Source organism: Ptiloglossa arizonensis, chromosome 6 (genome assembly GCF_051014685.1).
Source record: "Ptiloglossa arizonensis isolate GNS036 chromosome 6, iyPtiAriz1_principal, whole genome shotgun sequence".
Lineage (NCBI taxonomy): Eukaryota > Metazoa > Arthropoda > Insecta > Hymenoptera > Colletidae > Ptiloglossa > Ptiloglossa arizonensis.
In genome coordinates, this window is record NC_135053.1 from 1,904,709 (window position 1) to 1,927,993 (window position 23,285).

The 23,285-nt window shown below is 34.8% G+C and overlaps 1 protein-coding gene and 1 long non-coding RNA gene across 7 annotated transcripts in view; both read left to right on the forward strand.

Moving 5' to 3' along the window:
• The window catches only part of LOC143148101 (proton-coupled amino acid transporter 2), a 45,853-nt gene that overhangs the window by 801 nt on the left and 21,767 nt on the right, over nucleotides 1-23,285 (forward strand). Inside the window, exon 1 of one of the 6 annotated variants that reach the window (XM_076314027.1) lies at nucleotides 3,705-3,950. The exons of the other annotated variants lie outside the window; for them this stretch is intronic. The gene's annotated coding sequence lies outside the window, so the exon portion shown is untranslated. Of the gene's footprint in view, nucleotides 1-3,704; nucleotides 3,951-23,285 lie in introns of those variants that run through there. 6 annotated transcript variants of the gene reach the window in all.
• On the forward strand, nucleotides 499-23,175 carry LOC143148102 (uncharacterized). The gene is made up of 2 exons (XR_012992400.1): nucleotides 499-788; nucleotides 21,647-23,175. It is a non-coding gene; the product is annotated as an uncharacterized LOC143148102 (long non-coding RNA).

The window sequence follows — 23,285 nt, forward strand, 5'->3', positions numbered from 1 at the left end:
AAGGTTCGATAGCAACCGGCCGACGGATCCTGGTGACATCGACGAATCGAACCGATCTCGGCTAATATCCGAGACCCGTGTACTCTTCTCCGCGCGTATCGTTTCGTTATCTCTGTTACTTACGATTCGCTTATTCGATCTCGGGTTTCGTCTCTCGGTTATCGTAAAATGCGATTTCTTCGATCGGTGTCGATTGTTGCATCTCGATCGTCCGTAGTGTCGTAATCGTTGTGTACGGAATAAGCCCCTAGCGTTCGGTGTTTCGATTCACCACGTTCCGTCACCCTGTAATTCATGGATAACCGTGTTTACACTCGAAGTTGTACACAGTTTACGATTAACAAGCGTAACATTTAGCGAACCTTCAAACGGGAACGTTCGATCGTTTTCTATCGTTCTTTGTCAATCTCTCGACGAGTGTTTTTTATCGGTGGGAAGAAATTCTCGTGTCCAATTAATTCACCGTACGAGTTGCACAGTCGTTGCTCTTAAATATTTCCCAACGAACGAACGAGTCGAAGAACGAAAGAAATGTCAGTGTTAGAAGAGGTATATAGTCTTTGAAGTAATATTATTGCTGATAGAATCGTACGAACGAATCCTCTATTTATACTAGACTGTAAGCGGTACGCTACGTTCCGTCGTGTTTGACGAGCAAAATGTCGCTGTTATTGACAATGGAATTATGGTATTCAACGATGAATCAAAATACAATTTTGTCTTGATAAGGAAACAGCGACATCTCGTAATATTTCCTATTGGAAGAATTGATGCGCTTCGAGAGAAAGGTACATTATTCACGGTTGGAGAGGAACGTTTTTATCGATACGTTAATTGGGATGTTTCCATAATGTTTCGAGAGCATTTCGTACTCATTTGTCAATATTGTCTGTTACTTTATCCAACGAAGATGCAACGACAGAGCAATTAAGATAAGAGCGATCTGTATCGTCGTTATTGTTCAATTTTGAAACGTAGTTACCGTGACCATTATACACGTTATATCAATGTTAATGTGCACTACGTATTCAACGTCTAATAATCACTCGGTATATACAACAAGCTCGTTTAATACAAATACTACCAGGAACTCGTATTACGCGTCACAAAATGTTTCTTAAAATTCCTTAGCCATCGAACAAACAATCTCTTTATAATTTCGTAATTATAGATATTTTATATAATTTTAGTATCATCGAAAAGATCACGAAACAAAGGCCGAAAACGTTTCGATCGTCGATCAATTAATAAAGGGATCGTTTGTTCACGACTGCGGAGAATTTTTATTTTTCACCCACGAAGAAAAACTCGAGATTTAAATTGTAGCATCGTATCGTATCTTAAACGTCGAAGAAAAGAAGCAAATTTCTACGAGTAATTTGGAAGCGTGTATGATTTCTAAAATTAATTCAAGTATTGGTAACGTAACTTGGCTCGTAATTTGATAAAATATGGTAAAATTTTGATATTTAAATTTTCAGACGAAAGATTCGTATTAGTGTTAAACTACACGGTCCAAACAATTTCAAAACGTATATCCATTCTAAACACAAATGTTTCCATACATTTGCGGAACTAACAATTTTGTCGTTCATGTTTTAGATGCTTCCTTCGATAGTTATTGAATAATCCATAGACTTCGATAAGAAAAGAAAAGGAAACTTTCGAAATAATTTACTACGTGTGACGTAGATTATAATTTCGGTCAATCTTTTTTTGTTTATACGTACACATATGTTTATCGTCGCGTCAATAGCATCTAAATGATTATTAGCGATGATGGTTTAATACTTTAGATGAGGAGTGGTAGTGGGGCGTAACACGATTAAAATTACTTTGTCATCTTCGTAACCGTCGTTAAAATTTTCTTTTAACTTTGGCTCCAATTGGTGTTTATTTCGGGATTCGGAGTATTTGCTCTTTGTAGATTTTACAACATTTATCGACATCGTAAACCGTGTTTTAAAGACAAGAACATCTCGTGCACTTCCTTTGTTCATAATTTTCTGTAAATATTAAATGCAAAGTTCGTTATCAGAATGTTTATTACATCACGTGTTGAAGACACTGTACTCGCTAGCGACCGGTGTGATGCAACATTTCCGTCAATTGTCCGTCATTGATATTTGGCGATCGTCCACGTTGAGTGCAAATACATTAGATCATACATCGACGCTCGAAAATAAAACTGACAGATATTTCGTTTTTTCTCAACCGTAAATTTGCGGATCGACGTGTGAAATTATTCGAAAACGTTCAAACAAGGTTGTATGAATTGAGTTGTACGAATACGGTTTGTATGTGCGTCATTTTTTTAAAAGCAAAATTAATAATTCAACGGAGGAACAGATCGTGATTTTTTCACTTTTTTCACTGCACTTTCGAGGACTTGTAACGCACAGTTTACATTTGTCCTCGGAAATACTGGTTCTCCTGTGGTTTCGTCAAATTTGCTCACCCGTATTTAGAGACGTTTCAACAGGGAAAAGATGTCTGGACAAATATTGACAGGCGATTCGGCGATGAAATGTTTGACATTTAAATAATCTTGGCCGATGCACCGATGCACCGATGCACGTGCAAGAAACGTGTACCTACTGCGCCGTTTATTCCCCGCGATAACTTTGTACAGTTACTTTGACTATGAATGAAAATGCGCGAGCTTACGACGACTGCAATCCCAAGGATAACGAGTGCATATAATTTCAATCGGCGTTCGATTTGCAAGCGTCAATAAGGGCTGTGTATATAATGCAAATTGTAACGAGTTGCATTTTAATTTGTTTTTTAAGCAACGTTCCAAATCGCTCTGAAAAGTGAAACCGACGCACAGCTTTGTATATTAGTCGCGTTGTTATTAAAATCGCTTTATATAATACAAACGTCGGCAGATGTGAACGATTGTTTTCTATCTACGTTTGTTAAAATCGGCTACACATTTATACACGATGTTTCTTAGCGAGGGTAAAAGATTTTGACAATTCGTTGGAGAGTCCGATTCGAGGAAACGATATCTTTCAAATATTTATACAGATCGTGTATTATGAATTCTTATGTAATTATAACAGATCGAAGTTTGATTATTACGATAATAAAATATCAAGATCGATACGAAGCGACCTTTGAGTTTGAAATGTATACATACTTCCGAACAGTTACGCGATTTGATGATTTTCTTAATACGTAACACGTTTATTCAGGGTCAAAGAGCAAATTCTCAGCCCTTCTGCCAGAAACGATACATTGCATACACTGAGAATATTGAATAATTGTAATACCAATATATTAAAAGCTTGTGATAAAAATTCGGAGATTATGTCGGTGATAAAAGCCTGATTTGTTGTAGTTACTCGAACGTTTAGAGTACAATCTGTACTCGTATATTTTTTCCAGAAAATGAAAAATACACAACGAATCGTTGATGTTTCTTACGCGTATTACAGAACATCGTGTATATCTCGATAGTCGCGGAAAAAAAGGCTGATCAAATTCATACGCAATATATCCCCACCACTCTTAGAAATGATCTACTCTTACCTAGCGTATACGAATGACACTGTACTTGTTGCTAAGTGACCATCCCTTCCACTTATTAATGCGACACAGAGAGGGAAATTCACGCGCAAGTATCGAGGTTCTACTGTACGTTAGTGGTAACTGTTTGAGGATGTTTTAAAAGCGATTGGCCAGACGTTGTTTCGCTCTCTTAGGGTCTATAGCTAGGTCAAAGGTCGACGGGCCAGTGACATAAACCGTGCATTTTCGTGGAAGGTCGTTTGCCAATGGTTAGTGACTCGAAGTCGTTCAGTTATCAGGTGTTGTGACATTGATTCTTTGAAGTGCGCCTGCATCTGTTGAGAAGCAAGTATCGCGACGTTGCGTTACCTAAAAGAACGAAGTTATTGTGCTCCAAGGATCTGGCCACAGAGTGGGGAAGTCGATGCCTTCTGGTAAGAGAACCACGAGCAATGGTACGACACTCACTTTAGAACCGTTGAAGGGAAATTATTGTAATACCGAGTGAACCAAGCGAGTCGGGAATCGAAAAATTTTCCAATATGTGTATGCTCTCTGAAGTCATCTATATATTTGTATACGTTCTTTGAAGCCACCTACACGCTAGGATTCCTCTTATTACGAGTATATACGATTAGTCACTTCAGATAAGTTTGTATATACTCATATTATCTCTCTAGTTTCACGTACCATTACCGTGTATTCAATTTTAGACGTTCATTTTAAAAGATGTTTCATACTTCCTCTTGATCGCACGTACACGTTCTGCCGATCAATTAATTACCTTACGCATTTCGTAAAATTTATACCCATTGTTATTTATACTTTTACAGGGTTTTTAACTAATTTCTTCCAAGTGAATCCTCGAAATGATCACGTACGTTCGGTCGAGTAATGAATTACTTTACGCATTTTGTAAAATTTATACGCATTGTTATTTATATTTTTACAGGGTTTTTAACTAATTTTCTCCAAAGAGAATCGTCGAAACGATCACAATTTCATTCATTTGTTTTTTTCTTTTCTTCTTGTTCGCATCGTGGTCAAGTTTCGGGAATCAAGTTGTACGTATAATTCAAACTACAATTCTTCCTGACCAATTCGCGTTATAAATATTTTACCCATAGATGATTCACACTTACGTATAACCGGCCACCGGAAAATTAATCTTGTTCATTTTTGCGCGCGTTCTGCCGTTGAATTTTTTACATTTATTGCTGTATTAACATTCAAGGTTCGTCGCGATAATAGTTTCCTGTTGTTACTTTCAAGTACGTACACAGGTTTCTTGCGCCGTATGTTGCGATAACGAGTTGGAATTCGTACAGATTTTATTGGGAGCGTCGCAATACTATAAAACAGAGGCAATTAGTAAATGATTATTGTATTTCGTGTTAAAAGAATATCGTGATACGGCGGTAGCCTGAATTCTTATCAGTGTCTTTCTGCGCGCCCAATGAATCGAGCATGTTAATATTCTTTTAACGATTAAGTTTTGGAGATCCATTGTTTTCATTTGGGTGAAAACTTATTTTTTAGTTAAACGATTTGTTTCGGAGATTATCATACATCGAAAAAGTATCGAATTATTATTACTATTATTATATACGTATTTATGGTCCAATTAGAAGATTCTGTACATTTATATTTTCAATACATGCTCCAAAAGATCGTCATTCTTTTTGTTTATTAGTTCTTACGAGCAATGTGTTTTTTGATTAATTAAGACTTACAATTTAATCTAAGAATTTTTTATTAAAATTGATTAAGCGTGTTAAGGTGATCTTTATCGTTTGACCTCGGAAAAAATTTGTTCAGGATGACGAAAAAACGTGTTTTGCGGACCTTGAAGTTTTACGCGTAAAATTACATATACAGTGAATCACAATAATATCGAGACATTAAATTATGTTTGATTCTAACAATTTATATCTTTGTCAATTATGAAAGAAATGAACTGAAACTTGTTTCATTCGGTAAAGTATTTATTGTACTTTACAAATATGTACGACTTATTTAATTAACTTGATGTAATAAAATAATGTTATATATTAAATGAGATTACGGTCATTTTTCGAGTTTCAAAAATATTCGGTCATTATGTCTAATGAATACTTTAAAAACTAAAACTCAACTTTTAATATTTAGTAACATGACTTTGTTTGTTTCATTGATATACGGTTTTTTAATAGTCACTCTTCCATTGTAATCATCTTCTTTGAGCAATCGTCAAATTGTCCGTGTGTCTCATTTATTATTTTTGATTGTGTGAAAGCGATTCAATTCTGTTTCAGTTTTTCTGTCTATTAAAGATATTTGCTACGGCGCTTTTTTTTTTTTTAATTAAACTGAGGTTTATTAAAACAATTGGCACGAAAGGTCTTTACTTTTATAGTACAGTTTCTTGCGTCTTGGGTGACAAATTTTTTCAAACATTATTTATAATATAACGTATCTATCGCATTAGAGATGTCAGCTGTATCAGCTTCGGTATATGATACACTTTTATTCGAGGTCGTCTGTAGACAGTCATTTACATTTTGTGTTTCACGTTGTTAAAATATTTATACTCGATAGTCTGCAACATATAAGTCGGTATATAGTAGTGCTCCAGTACGTATATGCAGAGATTTTGCCCCCGGATATATAGTATGCGAAGGATTCATCCTCACCACTGTTTATATTTCTTCGGTTCAAGCAACCCTATGACTCGAGGGGTCGACGTCCACGGAAAAGCGATAAGATACGTCGATAGGATCGAATTTTATTCGTTAATGAAAATTACAATTTTTATATTTGACATTTTTTTTACATTCTATCTTTGCGAGAGTGTTATCGAATGGATCGTTGATGTTGTCCCGTTGAAAACAAGTTCAAACATGGCTATATTCGGAGTATTTTCAATAATATGCAATTACAAATTTTTCAAAAATGATTTGTACAACGTATAAGGGAAACTAATCCGAATACGGTAGTGTTTGGTTTCATTTTTATCAGGAGAATCCCGTTAATTCGTTGACAATACTCTCACGAAGGTATAAAGGGAACAATACAAATTATTAATTTGTATTAACGTCGCACCGATACGCGAGCGGTGTCGCTTTGAAGCTCAGTGACCGAGCACTTGTAACACGAGACGCGTTCTCTGTTACGCTCGCTCCTAGTATGTATCTCGTCATTCTCCTTGTCGCATGGTTCACGTGCGCTGGTCTCATTTCGAGATAAAAAAGGTCGATTCCTGGAATGAATTCGTGACTAATCCCGACTATATGTGAATTTCCGGTTCTGATTTTTCGCATACAGGTAGTTGGATATTGCTGTAGCGATAACAGGATCTGGACTGGTGACCGCCCACTATATACGTGTTCAATTAGGAATGATTATTTTGATAATCGACAGGATACTAGGCATACAGATGAACAGTTTCGATCTTTGCGTTTATCAGGGAGATTTGAGTTTGGAGAATAATGGTAAGAATTGATAATTGTATCGAGAGCCGATCGTGTCAAGAATTCGAAATCTTTGATAAAGATCAATCGAACGATTTTATCGTTGACATTGCATATATATATATTTTTGTCGGTGTCATAACAACGTTTGACTTTTCTATTGTTCTATCTGCTTCCAATTTAGATGGCGCGAGCGAGGAAGGTTTCTCTGAACCGTTGTCCTCGAGATATACTATTCGAGGCAATTTGCACGAAGGGTGATGTAATCGGTTCGGTTCGTGGCCGATAAAAACGTACGCGAAGGCGCAAAACAGGCGTTGATCGGCCGATTATATTCTGGTATTCCGGTCTTTAAGTGCCTTACAACAGATGAAATGCCCGTATCGAGTAAATTGGGTCGGTCAATGCTAAAATACAGAAAACCCGTGTGTCTTGTTCTTTCCCTTTCCCTCGTTTTATGACTTTAGAGGAAAGTGTACTCGAGTTTCTTCAGAAGAAAGGAGTTTTCGTTCGGTGTTTAAGGCGTTGGATGTATCCAAATGCTTTGAGAAACTCGGTAACTTCTTGTAGTTTCTTAAAGTATGAAACTATTGCGTTCAAATTTACATTATCGATGAAGCTGTAGAAATTTTACCCAATAAAGTCCCGGACGTTTTTATCGTAATTACTTATAATCGTAGTTTTCTTAAATGGATGAATTTGACACTATAAAAAATTTATCGTTTTGCCTGATGAGTTTAACATTTTACGAAATTGAGAGTTTTACCTGATATTTTCAACGGAATTATTTGGAATTAACTACGGTCGAGTTTTAGAAGTGCTTTAATTTTGTTTCCTAACAGCCATATCTCTGATATTATTTAACATTTCTTGATCAAATTTTTGTTTGAAAACATTTCAATACGTGTCATTCTGAACGAAAATTAATTGAGCGAATAAAATTTAATAGTTTATCAGGAAGAAAATGTTAAAATTAGCTCTCTAATCGTTACAGGTTTGTGTAATCCATTAAATAATTCAAAAGCTTTATTAAGTAGGTATAGTATTTGAAAATTCAGAGTAGTCCTGTGTAGTATGCTGTCCATTCGGAAAACAAGCAGTGTCTAACATGAATTTCTCATACAAATAATTGATTTTAAAATTGAGTCTTGCAGTTTGAACAAGTAGAACAATGTTTATCCACCGCAACAATAGAACTCATTGCGGAATATATAATACATACAAAGTCTTTCGACGCGACTTGATAATTAGTATCTCAAAGTCTATTTTTCTTCCACAAAGTTTGTTATATGTAGTTAAATTTGTGCTTGTACGTGTAAATTAGTACATGTAACAAAGAGAAAAGGAACTCTTTGTTACTCGAACAATTCACGATTTTGTTAATTGTCGTATTTGCCAAGTTTTAATTTTCCAACGTAAAGTTTATTACAATTTATTTTACATTTATATTGTTCTGCAATACGTAAGGATCGCTTGAAAGGGGAAATTAAATTTTTTGTCAAGTGTCACTTTTACGATGTTACTGCCTTAAATTTAGTACATTTTAATCGTTATTTTAAATCGTTTTAGCCTTTTGTAAATGAAGCTTGTTATACTTATACGTACATACATATTTGCGTTTGCATTGCGTCGCAGTAGAAGATAGTATGTAAGGTTATGAAAATCGAGCAGCCATATTTTTATCGTTCAAACTGTATAGAGTCTTGTCGGGTATTCTATCAGTTTTGGTAAGTTAAGATTTTTAAGTTCACGAGTTTCAATATTGTATTTATTCGCAAAATTCTGCGCATACGTTTGTCGAATATTCGCACTCGCCAATAATCAATGTAAACACTCTAATGATATATAGGGTGTTTCTTAAATGGCGTATTTCGTTTATGTGGCACGGTTCCTGCTCCTAAAATAACGTGATTTTCTAAAAGTGTGTCTCGTAATATATTGCTTTCTAAACTTCCCGCAAAGTATAAGAATCAGTTTTAATTTAGTTTGCAAGAACTCTTATCGATTTACATTCAGTTGCTTTCTTTTCTCGAATATCGTTGATAGATGTTGCCGAACGATTGGATAAAATTTTCGGTAAAAAACAACAGAAAACAATATTGTAACGACTGTTAGAGCGATTGTTTACGAATATAGTACCAAATGGTAACTTTAATAGAACGAAAGAGGTGAAAATAAATCGAGCTCAAGTATACTCGGAGAAAATACGTTTTAGTAAAATTATTGCAAAATGTCAATTGAAAACGCCCAGTGGGCGTGAATCAATCGGTAGCACTACGAATAGTTTGGCCAATAAGGAGACTAATTCTAGCCAAGAGGATGTTCTGGCTTAGACGACGCGTTTCTTCCTGGTACACGTGGTGCAAACGGAAATTCCTAAACTTTAACCGGGCGCCGCGTTATCGAACCCAGTCCTGCCGTTGCAACGTCGGAAGTCCGATGCAAGAAATAATCTGGCATTGGCTATTTTTGAATGGGCGCCGTTTATACGCGTGTATGGTCATACAGAACCATTCACGACCAATCAAACCACCCCACGTGCTGCCGGGAGCAAGAATCGTTTACTTGTTTCATATGTTTCGGTATCAATGATCGTTAACAATGTTTGTCGCATCGATTAAGTCTTGCTAAAATTATTGCGTCACTGGTGAGCTACGAAAGAATTTTATTACTAAATCAATATTTTTAACTCAGCTGGTGAAGTATTAGAATCGAAAATATGTATATTGGAGATGTTAATTATGCTCTTCATTTAGATCAACCTTACTGAAAGCGTTGCGCCACTGGGAGGCCACGAAAGAATTTTATTACTAAATAAATATTTTTAACTCAGTTGGTAAAGTATCAGACTCGAGTTCGGAACACGGTACAATTTTATTTTGAATAAGGCATTAATTTATAAGACATAAATCGTTTACATAATTTGTTTAATTTTAATCTAATAATGTACACAAATGGCTCCGTTCAAGCTATCCCTTCTCTTTCCCGGCATGTATATCGGTCTCGCACGCCAAGGCGCTTAACGGCTGCGCGACATAGGTGCGCACAATCATTATGCAGCCGATCGCACGATGGAACATTTTTAACTTTCCGAAACATCTGAACTACGTGTAATAAGTGACACGAAGCGTTATGAAAAGAGGGTATCGATTCAAGTTGAAAATTATCATTTATTAAATGTATTTCACTGATCAAAAAATTATTATTTATTAAATGTATTTCACAATTTTTTCTATTATGGGAAAAATAGTGATAAAATATGGTATACCGTTAAAGGAAGTTACGGAGGAGTTAACGAGATACTGACAATAAATTATGGGTTCTTTTCGTACGAGGTCAAAACCGTTTGAGAATCACTGGTACAGATGAAAGGAGAATTATGATTCTTTGAAAAGTTTAACTTGGTAAAATAAGCATTTTAGTTCGACGTAATTGGACGTAGTTCGACGAGACTCGACGAGACTACACGAAGTAATCTTTTTCTAAGCAGGGGACATGACCCCCTGGAAGGAGGGGAAAGGTGCTTTAAAATCTAAAGGGGACAAGAAAGAAAATTTAAAATTTGTAATGTAAGCGACTTAAACATCTGTATGTTTTAATACATCGGTCATTGGAGTTTGACAACCGTAGAAGTATATGTTTCGTGTATCGTTTTAACTTTAATTTTTTCTGGGATTAATCGCTTTGGGTAAGATAAATTAAAAATCATGACATTTATCAATTTTGCGACGATGTTAAATCATTGGGAAATGTAATTATGAATATTTATAATTTTAGTGGTTGTCTTCGTGTTGTCATATTTTAAATTACTTAAAAGCTAAACATACACGTATGTGTCAGTATCCTTGAAAAGGCTACATACCGTTTATCTCATTGCTTATCTCATTGTTTTTAGTTCAAGAAAATGATACAAATATGGTACATGGACTCTGTTACTTTTTTGAACGTTTCATTTTGCCTTTTTTTTGTATATAAACGACTCTTTATATACAATTAATATGAAATTCAATCAATCAAAATCAATAAAAATAATATAAAATCTTTTACTTGGAAGGGGGAGAGCGATACCATACAGAGAGTTTGAGAAATAGCGAGAACGTTTCTGAAATAAATCGCCAAACTTTGTTACTTAAGAATGAAGTTAATACGATTGAACAGGATGTTAAACGTTCGAAAAGTAATGCTTCTAGTGTAGAATGCGATTTTCAGTTTCGATAACGTAAGCGACTTTCTTTCACTTTTGAAGCGATCCAAGTGACAAAGAGAAACGTAGTAGTGAAAAATAATTTTGTAGATTCACGACAGCGAATAGAATATGCATGCCAAGAAATACGAAACGAGTCAGAAATATACGAAAATGTGCGTGAATTGGTGATCCGTCAATGTCGATATTATGTGGAAGTAGAAGGAACCAGATTGGACATTTCTTCCGAGGATAAAAATAACAGAGAAACGAAGGTGATCTCACGGCAATAACAATAGTTTTTCCGTGTTTCGACGTTAAATGTGATAAATAAAAATAAAAGAGGTTACTCGGTGATTTTTATACAGTCGGTGATATTCTTTCAACACTATGGAACTTTATGTAGATTCATTTGTTTGTACGTTTCTCTCACTCGTGGTATGATATCATCCAGTTTGCCCAATGTGTGAGTCATTTTTTTTGAAAATGATACAAGTGCAAATTTTCTTGTTTCTAAGATACTTAACGATTGGCAATTTCAATCGATAATAAAATGTCGATCCGCGCTTGTTCCATTTTCACGATCTTAGGTGTGAGTAAAATTATGCGATCACTTTTGTAAGAATTATCCAAGTAAAAGTATCTATTGCTTCGATATTCCACGTAGCTGAAAATTTGTTAAGAATTAAATCGTGTCACTCGAATGTTAAAATATGTATTTTAATTTTCCCTTTCAACGTTTTTTGCCGTTTATTTAATAAAAATCTATCCATTGAAAGTATTTGTAGTCGTAACGGACCATTTACTAGGCATACTCTTTCTAATTTTAAAATCCGTTCGAATTATTCGTAGAAACAATTGGTCCCGTGAGACACACGCATAAATTGCGGACAAATCGCAATAACGATTATCCTAATTGTACCAGGAATCGTAATTCGTGTCAAGAACCATGTTGAATGGGTAATTGAGTTAAATACATAATTCGTACACATTGGCATCGTAATCATGCGAACGTACCACTATGAATCGAAGAATGGGCCACTAATTTGTAATTGAAAGCGCATTCTTTTGTCTACGAACGATTATTTACGAACAATCTTTTTATTTGTGTCCATTTTCAGACTCAATTGGCACTAAACATCTCCCAGTATCCATTTTACGATTATTAAGCCACGCGAGCGAATGTTAACGTTGTCTGTATAAAAGCTGTATCATCGCTTGTATTTTCTCTATACAACGACCACGATTATTTTTGTCGTATGAAATTATAGTACGCTTGAACAATTCTTCAGTTTCAAACGACATGTTCGAATGACAAATTGACGGATCATTTTTTACACGTCATAGATCACACTAAATCCGATCAAGGTCGAAAACATATCGTTCGCTTGTGATTATTTCGCGATAGAAATTTAATATGGAAACGTTACCAATGTGGAACCGTGGATACTCCGCGACAAAGAATACAATCTAAATTTAAAAGTGCTTGTCTCGTACAGGCTAAGTTTTGATTGTCATCGTGTTCTCAGTTTCACCGTGAATTCTTACACGAGCGTTCCTCTTATCTGTGCCGTTTCGTGCGTTCTACAAATCGAGGGACATACGCTAATTGGTTAAACAACTACGGTTGCAATTTTTACCTAGAGAAAAGCCACTGGGACGAATTGAAAACGAAACGTGGAAAGTTTGCAATGTATGCAATTTTCAGCGAATGCTAGTTTCCGAGAAAAATGTGCAGATTCCAAGCATATCCTGTTCATTTTATTAGACCTCCGGGAAATACAGACAAAACGAGAGCAGTCTGTGTCAACTAAACGACAACTGTAAATTTATCAGATTGTTTGAAGACAGATGTATTTTTTTTTTAATCATCACCAAGGTTCACTTCTGACAACTGGATAAGTCATAGATTATCCAGAATGTTACTTTACCGTTTAATATCTGCAGTTTACCCGAATTGACATTTTCTAATACTCATTTGGCTTAGATTTTGGAAAAATTAAGTTTAAAAGTATCGGGTTTGAACTGTGTTTGAATGTATTCTAAAGAATTGTATAGAAAGTGACGAAACGAACTATTTGCATTTTATTCTGTTAGTTGGGTATTCCCTGAGTCAACGTTTACGACAGAATTTGTAAATAGTTGCGTTTCGGAATAGTAATAATTGAAATTTGTGTTAATTGTATTTAAAAATTGCTCGGTAAGGGAAATTTGACACGTATTTATTTGTAAAAAAAAATGCTTGAAAACTTCGTACAAAGAAGATCGATGAAGATCTCTTTGATAAAGTCTAATCCTAATACTTACATAGAAACAGAAGCTTTGTCTAGCGAGCATTTATCGCAAAAGATAAGACAATTCTGCGTAATGCAACATTTTTGCGATACGTCTTACGCATTAAATCACTTTTTAATTCCCGTAATATTTGCTACTGTCTCGTAGCGCGTTTCAGAACAGTGTATACAGTCGTTTGAAGCTTAAGAGGGATTCGATACTCTTTATTAACACGTTGAACGTCACGGTGGTCACTGGTGACCGGCACTCTAAATTTACGTTTTATTAAAGCATTTACGAGGAACGAACCTTAATATTTGTGACGTTATTGTTATATTAACAATGCTATAAAATAACAAGTATACCGATTATTGAATATTTTTACTTTTCACGCTACAGTTTCAACGAATGTCGAGAATATACTTAAATATGATTAACTGGGGTGATAGTTAACACGAAGAGGATCGAATTGCTTTTAAATTTTTTTGCAATTTTTAATACAATAGAATAACAAATTTATACATCAAATTTTAACTATTCATTGTGTATAATGTTTACTCGCGCACTATTGGTGTCCACCAGAGGAAAATGAGACGGAAAAAAGAGCGCGTTCAAATTCGTTAAAATTATCGTTTAAGGGCTTCCAGTGTTGCATCATCGTTTCAGTGGTATATTTAACTATCAGCTCGAACATCACCGCGTTACGTGATATATTTTAAATGGCGATCCCTTTGAAAAAATTGTTTTATTTAAATCGTTTACTCTGTTAAGCTTTTCAAGCGTAGGACGTAATTGCTGTCGAATCAGCGTGACACCTAAACTGGCGCCTGCCCTTTTTTACTCGATTGAAAGACACCTGCCATAATTGGACGCTTCCTCGTTACGAAATTTTCGATCTTGCGCAACGAAACTATTAACGTTCGTTTCGTTTCCTGCGCAAAGAAACGCTTCTTTTTTGCGTAATACCGAAATAGATCGAAATGAACAATCCCTGGTATGTCACTATTTCCACGGTTTGTACCGTAAGGACCAATTGGGAAGAACGAATCAAATAGTTGAAATCAACGAATTGTTTAACGCGATGAGTCTTGAAAGTATTACTACAGAGTCCTAGAAACTATTGCGTGGTTTAAGTTACTTTGGTTCTTGGTATTTTTAAATCTGTTATTTCTATCGAAATAAAGTATATCTATTAATACATTCTTGGGAAGCTCTTCTTGCGTTGATTATAAAGGTATATCGTTCGTTTGTTTACATTTCCATTGTTAACTTTGTTTATTTTTAGAACGCATTTGAACAAATCGAAGTTTTGGTGCTTTTACACCATTAATTGAATCAAAACTATAATTTTGTAATTAAAATTACAACTCGTTCGGTATATAGTTCAAATCTTGCTTCGACTATTATCTCTTGTGAGTAACGGTGCATTTTTTTAAACGGGAAGTGATTCAACAACGATGACGATATCAAACGTGGATGCATCGAGTTTTCTACATCCAGAAAACTATCGATCTGGTCTTGTAAAGGAGTGTAATTGCTTTTAGAATGATAGCAGAAATTTATAGATCGATCAGCTTAGAATTATTTTTTGCCGCAGTTACGATTGAATAAATACAAATTTTTAAATTTATAAGCGGATATTGAAATAGAGAAATATAGACTTGAATGTAGAATTCCTTTGGGAGAATATTTTTCAAGGAATATTAGCATAACTTACAGAAATTTTAGCTCGTTACTTGGATCGTTAATAACAACGATTAAACGATAAGAAAATAATCCTATATATTTAACGTAACGTTTCGAACGTACATGTTTCAGCCTTGATCGCAAAACTGATCAGGATCGTTAATATGTACACAATGCGTGCAGTTGAAACAAATATCTACATGTGCTTCTAATGTTGCAATTTTTTTTTATTAAACTTAATCAATGTTAGATATTGTGTCTATTTTGTAGTAATTGACTTTGTCGTTAATATTGTTATTTTTTACAATGTAAAAGAATTTCAAAGAACATGTTTTACGAAAATTCTATACTTCACATAACATTACTAAAATTAAATTATGATCCACTACTACGCTATATTTTGTTCGTGCAGAATGTCGACAGTATTGTTTAAAGACATTATATTTATATTATATTTATATTTATACATTATATTATTGAAAATGGGTCTGGTGTTTGATCGGTTTTATACATTTTTCTAAGTTATTTATATTTTTAAATGTTGTTTGGTTTTTCAATTTTTGGAAGAGTCATTTACTTCTATTCGAGAATTCTGTTATGTACAATATGGTTACATTTTTTGATATTTCGTTTTTGATCGATACATTCCTATCTGGTAGATTAATCGAGACAAATCTCGTAACATCAACAGAGAAGACATTAGAATAACGAGAAGCCGTAAAGGTAAACGTAATTTTGAAACTGAAATAAATGCTGTATAATCGATTCAACGGTATTTATCACGAAGTGTCTAATTTATGGTAATAGGATATTTTAATGGATAATCCTTCAATTATTCAGAGTAATGTATTTCTAATTCGGTCACGTGACTGTAACAACTTGTGTCGTCTTTGTATTACAAATTTCTCGCACCAAAAAAAGAATATCAAATAACTTTGCACCTTATGTTGCAGTACTCGCGAATAATCAAAGTTAAACAAAGAAAGGAACAGGAGGAATTACTCGTCCCGGTTTCCACACTGGTGTATACACGGTGCTAGAAAAAGTACAGAATTAATCCGTTTTCACCTTGTCCCCGTCACAGTGACTGCTTGCGATCAGTATGTTTCTGCGCAAAGAATTCATTCACGACAGAAATTCAATTTCAATCTCTCGACGATTTTGCGAATTTATCTTCCTCTATTCCACTCTCTATCTTAAAATTCTATATTTTTTGTATCTAAATTTAAATCTATTTATAATAGAGATCATGATTTTTTAGAACACACGTACCCATGTATCTCACGTGTATTTAATTACATATGGATTAATGTATCCGTATATTCGTTCTTATAATTTTTAGAACATTGATGATTTTACAAATTTCGAGATTATATTACCGATATATTATAGGTAATAATATGATATTATTTATCGAAAGAAAATGCGGATTCAAAAAATTCTAAATTCTATCGAATTGCAATAGCAACATCGGTTACTCTCAAATATCGTTTTTGACCTACCGGGAATAGTGTTACTCCAACGGAAGTCGTTTATTGTCGGGAAATGTAAATGCATTACATTTGTTGTACTAGACCAGAAGATTAATTAAATACACTGTATTTAATCATATTTTCTTTTCGTAAAAATACATACTGTCTCGGTTATCGTTTGTGTCTGGGTTACGTCAGGAACGGAGATTACCTATCTTAATATACTAATAATGAGTTATCACCACGAAAGTTTTCCAGTTTGGAACCAGAAGAAAACCGGTTAAATGTGAATTTGAAGCGATTGAAGTTATTTAATACTTATCGTCCGTCTTATTATTTGATTAATAATCGAAAACAGACGAATGTAAATCACTCATTGTGTATAATCGACTATACACGACCCATTCAGATGGAGCAAAGTTTAATCGTTATTTAATATTATTGGATTGCTGCAGAAGAGTTGTTGTCTTTTTACAGGGACCTACTTTAAATAAAATTATTACTTCCCATTTAACGAACAGGAAAGAAAGATACGATTTTTTTTCGTTAATTGTAGCTCGTTAGGATTTTTATTGAACGCCACTTTTACTCGTTTTACAGTGTTAAAATGGAGGTCGTTTAAAGAGTACATGTTCGTTTTCTTATGACGCACGTGTTCGAAGTTCAGTAGGAACTTGGAACGAGAAATACAGCATTCTAGGAGTTTACTACTTTTGAACGTATTATTAAAGACGATTTATGAAATTTGTATTGGGTGATTTTCAACTCCAAGACAATTACGGCACACATTCAAGTTTCCCAAGTGAATGCGGAATGTTTAATAAAATTGACAAATAAGTTTCTCAAGAATCGTTATTTTTACGTTGCTATAACGAATCACTTCTACATTCAATTTTAATCTGTAAAGAAAATTGGGTTCTTTATGAAACTAGGAACACGTGGCACAATGATTGGGCTGGTCCGAAGTCCCGAAACATGCGCCAAAGGTATACTTAAAGTAGGTTGTGGAAATTGACAGAAAAATATCCATCGTTAATTAACAGAAAAGAATACGATAATGCTTGGTCATACATACTGTAAATGACGTACGCGTCGTAAACTTCAGGAACATAAATTTAATCTCGCTTAATCTTTCGTTTATTTATTATCATTTATTTTAGCATTTGAATCAGTTTTTTCAGTAAAAGAAATTAAATCTACGATAGAGCGGTTGTTTTGTAAAATGTTACTATCCCAGAGTTTGTGGATTCTGAAGTTCGGAAAAGAAAAACAGATTGAGAAACGCATTTTTAGATGAAAGAAGCGTATCGAAGCTACTCAAGACTCTTCAAATCGATGGAAAAACTTTCATTTAAAATTCTATTTGACAAATACCACGAACCACCTACATTAATCTACTCTTCTGGAGAAAGTTATATCATCTTCTGTTTGCAATTCCTTATAAAATTACATATCTTTGGACTTTGAAAGAATCGATCGATCTTCATTAATAACGATCGTTGAAACCAGATACAGGAAATCGAATTTCTTTTTCTTCTGTTGCCGAAGATACGATTAATCGATCAAGATAGCTTCTTCGGTACACGTTTCGTGTTAAAGTAATTAAAGATAAAATCGACACATTCTTGAAGTAAATTTTATTGAAGTAAATAATCTTCCATTATTTAAAATGCACTGCTAATTTAACAATGAAACATCTAATGCTCACACTTTGACTAGAAAAGTCAAGCGGTTCCATTCGAAGTATTTTTAAACAATTTTTCTTACTTACGCCGAAAAACTATTCAAAATTGCAATTTAAAGTTATTTCTCTTTTGTACAATAATAGAGGTCGAATACAAAAATTGCAAATCAAGCAAACAGACTGTCTAGTCATTTGTTTTATGCCATTTACAAAGTGTGTAGGAACGTTACTATCGTACTTTAGTAATATGAAAGAGAAACGAAAAGATCGTGATAAGTCGGGGTTTGAAAATCATTCGGTCATAAGACGTCTTCTCTAGTGAAATGTCTCCTTCCTAGTCGGACAGCACTATTGTGCTAACATTCACACGTCGATACGCCCTATCACTGACTGTCGCATGCGTTCGAACACATCGACCGATTTCTAATTGCATCGCGTGCATTTGTCTATGTGTTCCTGCAATTCCTAAAGAGTTTCTTCTTGGACAGAATGCTCTATGGATTGAGCCGCCCCGTAAATAGAAATCGGTTGGACTTCACGGAGCAATTTATGCTATGACTGCCTAGGACACAACAAATTTACGAACTCGTGTTTGGAAAATCTTCCATCTTAGATCGGAGGTGTGGAATACGTCGATAAATTTTGTAACGTTGTTCTTTTGTTATCTTGTAGAATAGTTCATCGTTCTACGCGTTTCTATGATTTTTAAACCGTCAGTAAATTAGTTATTATCGCACATGAAAGTTTCGATCGTACAACTCCTCGCGCTGGATTCGATTTAACTCCTTGTCGTATCACACGTGGGTCTTTTCGGAACCAGACACATTATATTCCTCAATTATACCATTAGTACAGGTTTCCTTAGAAACTAAGAAAAATACGATATAATAATAGAATTTTTCTTTGAAATATTTGTCCAAAGTCAAGTCACGGGTCCGTATGGACCCAGGTGTGGTGTCTTTCGTAGTCGTCTAAACTGTTGGTTCTGCTAGGATCGAATAACCTACTTTTCGTGGATATTAATATTAGTGTGCACTCGTTTTCTGTCCACTTGTTTCTAATCAGTCGCATCCATGTGAAGTTGAGACACAAGGAGATACTTTTTTCCTTTCGATATGCAACCGCACACGTATTGGAGCTATAGTTTCTATATGCTTCGAAATCACTCGACGTAACTCGTATCGGGTAGTTAATATACTTAAGGTGTCTATATACCGGAAGAGAAAAAATAAGAAATATCTCTTAACACTTGCAGCCTGGTTTAATTCGAAAACTGTTCGTCTAATCTTCCTTTGTCGAAAGTAACATTTTTGCAGGATTATTGTCACGTTTGTCTCTTGGTACCGTTATGTTCCACTTGTGTGCAGGACATTCCGTGACGCCATTGTCGAATCGTTCACTATAGTAATCGCATACTACGGACTGGTAATTCGTCGCGCGAACGAGCTCCTCGGAATCAAACGATAAATAGTTTGTAATTGCTGCGTCGTGTGCATTGTGCACGCGTACACGTGCCTTTTTCGTGCGTATCGCGCGTGTGTTCTGTTATTTCTCGTGGTTGTCTACACGGAGGAGTTAAATTTATCGCGGACACGCACGGATTACTTAAGAGAAGTCAAACAATGACACGCGTTCGTCTGTTCGGCTGCGATCGGTTCATTTCGCGCGTCGCGAAATGTTAACGACGGAATATTACCCGAAGGCGACAAAGGGGCATGTTGATCGAATAAATTTCGCACGGATACGCTTCGACGAACGCCTCTATGCAAATGAACGTTAATTGTGAGTTCGTTCGAGGTACTTTTTTCTTCCCATTTGCATACACTTTTTTGCTCGGGGTAACAGGTCGATTCTTATTGACCGGTTGCTCGTAAACACGGAAATATTCAGCGATCGGCGCTCGATTACGATTGGATGTAAAATTTACCATTTTCAATTGTTAATTAACAGGTTGACCGAATACATCGGCTGAATCAACGATATTTCAGAAATGTGTAAAACCGTATTTTCATATACCTATTATTTCGTATACAATTTATGACACGATAAAAATTGGTTTCTTCGAAAAATATGAACATTATTTAACACTTTTTACGTTGTTTGGAATAATATTATTCTTACTTTGGACTTTGGAAATCGCAACGTCATGATTCGAGATCGATATCATCGTGTTAAATTATAGTTTCCAATTGAGATACGAATTTGATCGAATTACACAACTTTGTAAACTTGCATTTTATCAATCAAATATTTGCTAATTTCTAATATGTTTACGAAACATTTAATAACGAAACCAGTGTTTCGCGATCTAATGGTGCGTATGGATAGCATAATTGCTCAATAGTACTGCGAGAGTAAAGAACTCGTGTATTGGGTGCGAATGACGAATGTTTAGAACAGTGCAGAAGAATGGTTCTTTGGATTTGAGCTGAAACTATTTTTGGAAATATATCTTAAGCCGATTATCGTTGACTTCTATTATTTCTCAAAACTGAAATTAAAACTAAATAGTTTGACATTAACAGAGATGGACAAAATTGGATTCGGATAAAGGATATTCGATTAAAAATTGGTTAAACAAGTTAAATTTTTGTGTTCATTGTGATATACGTTTCGCTCTATAATTCTAATTAAAAGTTATTTACCTTTTATTCGTTATTTGAAACTTTTTAGGGTTATTTAAATCCTAGATTTAGGTTATTTAAAAGTTGTTGAAAACCTTTTGAACATTTGTTCCAAAATTGTTATCGATAGTAATTGATGTATCGAATTATTAGGCGGAAAAAAAAATGTTAAATAGAAGAGAACAAAACTGTGTTACACTATACATTGTTCGATTACTTTCTCGAGCCTGGATACCTACCCCAAATTGAAGTCGAAATCCAGGTTTAAAAATCGTTTCTACTTGCGATCGTTGACCGCGATTATTCTTGCGACTGTTGTGCAAAGTTGGTTGGTTAATAGCGGAATAATACAGCGAAGATAATCGAAGGAAGCCATTGGACAGATGTTCGGTCACGTTTTCGTGAGAAACTGGATCGTGTATCTCTCATTGACTCCGCGCGACCTTAATTCGATCGAGCGTTGCCGAAGAAAAGCAGGAGACTCATCATCGTTGAAGCTTAATTAACGAACACGCGGGGTTTTTTATCTCGTGAACATAGGATTTCCGCGAACGAATACCGCCAGGATCAAGATCATCGTTGAACTCGAGAATATCAATTTACTAGGTTGTTCAATAAGTTTTGTCGTTTGGTAAAACTTATTGAACAGTACTACATTGAACAGTACTATTCGATAAGTTTTATCGAACGACAAAACTTATCGAACAACCTATTATCGATGCCCACGGGACATAACAATTCTCATTTAATAATTTCAGAGAGGTTCTTGATTTCGCTAAACTGGCTTCGAAGTCGACGACGCAATGTATTTGCAAATACTTAAAATTTAACAAGCATCGGATTTATTGAAAGTCATGCTCGGATCTTATCGAACGTTATGCAATAGTTTCTGGACCTCTTCTTAGAGACTCTGAGTCAGACGTAAACAGCAATCTCTTGGTAATAGTATATCAAACAACAGACTATCGGCTATCGTGTAATTGGTGCAGAGTGTTACAGTGTGCGAGGGTATGAAATATGTACACGTGCGAGTGCCAGATATTAAGTTCGTTTCGAATATATTCTTACAGAGTTCGAGGGGTGACCAAAAAACCTGGTTAACAATTATGCACGCTGAGAATTTTCATTCGGAATAAATGATAAATTCTTTAAAGAAATCCTTCGTCGTTAAATACATTTGCCTCAACGTCCTGGCCACTCCTGAAAACAGTTACAATTTTCGAGAGACCATCAAGTTTTTCACTTTTCCTTGAAATTGTTTTAACCTCGTCAAATATTTTTTTTCTTAGCTTTATTTTGATTCTAGGAAATAGGAAAAGCTCATAAGAAACGCAGTTTGACGAATAGGATGTGTTACCATAAAAAACTTTTCGTTTAACAATAACGTTTCGATTAATAGGGCGTCGCGTCAAAGGGGGTATTTATCTTGTTAATCTCTCGAATGATTAAACAGAGGGAGAGATTTTCTCACGAACTTCGTTAACTGTTCCTTCGTTATGGGTTGTTGAGTTTCGACGTAAATTAATAGGTTGCTCGATAAGTTTTGTCGTTCGATAAGACATGGAGCTATTAGGTTCGTCGTTTTATTTTTCTAAAGATGGTGCTATCATTTCGATGAACGTGTGTGAAGTGTCAATGTATTCTTTTACAGTGGAAAAAACGACGAAACTTATTGAACAACCTAGTATATTTAAAGGATTCTCAGCTTGTTTAAAGTTCTTTAACCCATTGATAAACTTTCCAGTTGAGATTTCGTATTTTTTTTGTTTATTAGAAGTGGATATATGGGAATATTTTTTGGAATCATGTTGTTAGGAATAAAGGATAATTCGAAATTGAAAAATGTACCGCATTTAAGAATACAATTATTCTTAGTACCTTTTCTTTGCCGAACGAGTCATCAACCGGTACATCGGTGCAACAGAATACGTTTTGTACACTAATTGGTCGAAATACATTGTTTGCTCTTTTCGAGTAACATGTTGTTCGTCGAGAGAATGTTTCTTTCTTTGTCATGTTCGAGATTTTGAATAAAGAAATTTACGATTTGCGACCAACGCGTTCCAAGTTGACGAAAGATGACACGTCGCGGTTTTGGCACCAATCTTGTTCATTCACCATATTGTTTGTGTTCGTATGCATATAAACTCGTATCTTTTTATCTTAACGAGAATGGCCGATAAATGGAATTATTGACAATAATAATAACAACGCGTCTCTACCGTACCCAGATTGTATACATTGTAGAATGTATAAGTTAGAGAATGAAAGAAGAAAAATAATTACATTAAAAATAAGTGTACGTTTGGTACATAAACGAGATACAGGTACATACCGTTATTAACCTACCCTTGCAAGTATTATAATGTAATAAGAACCTAGTAAAATAATAATCGA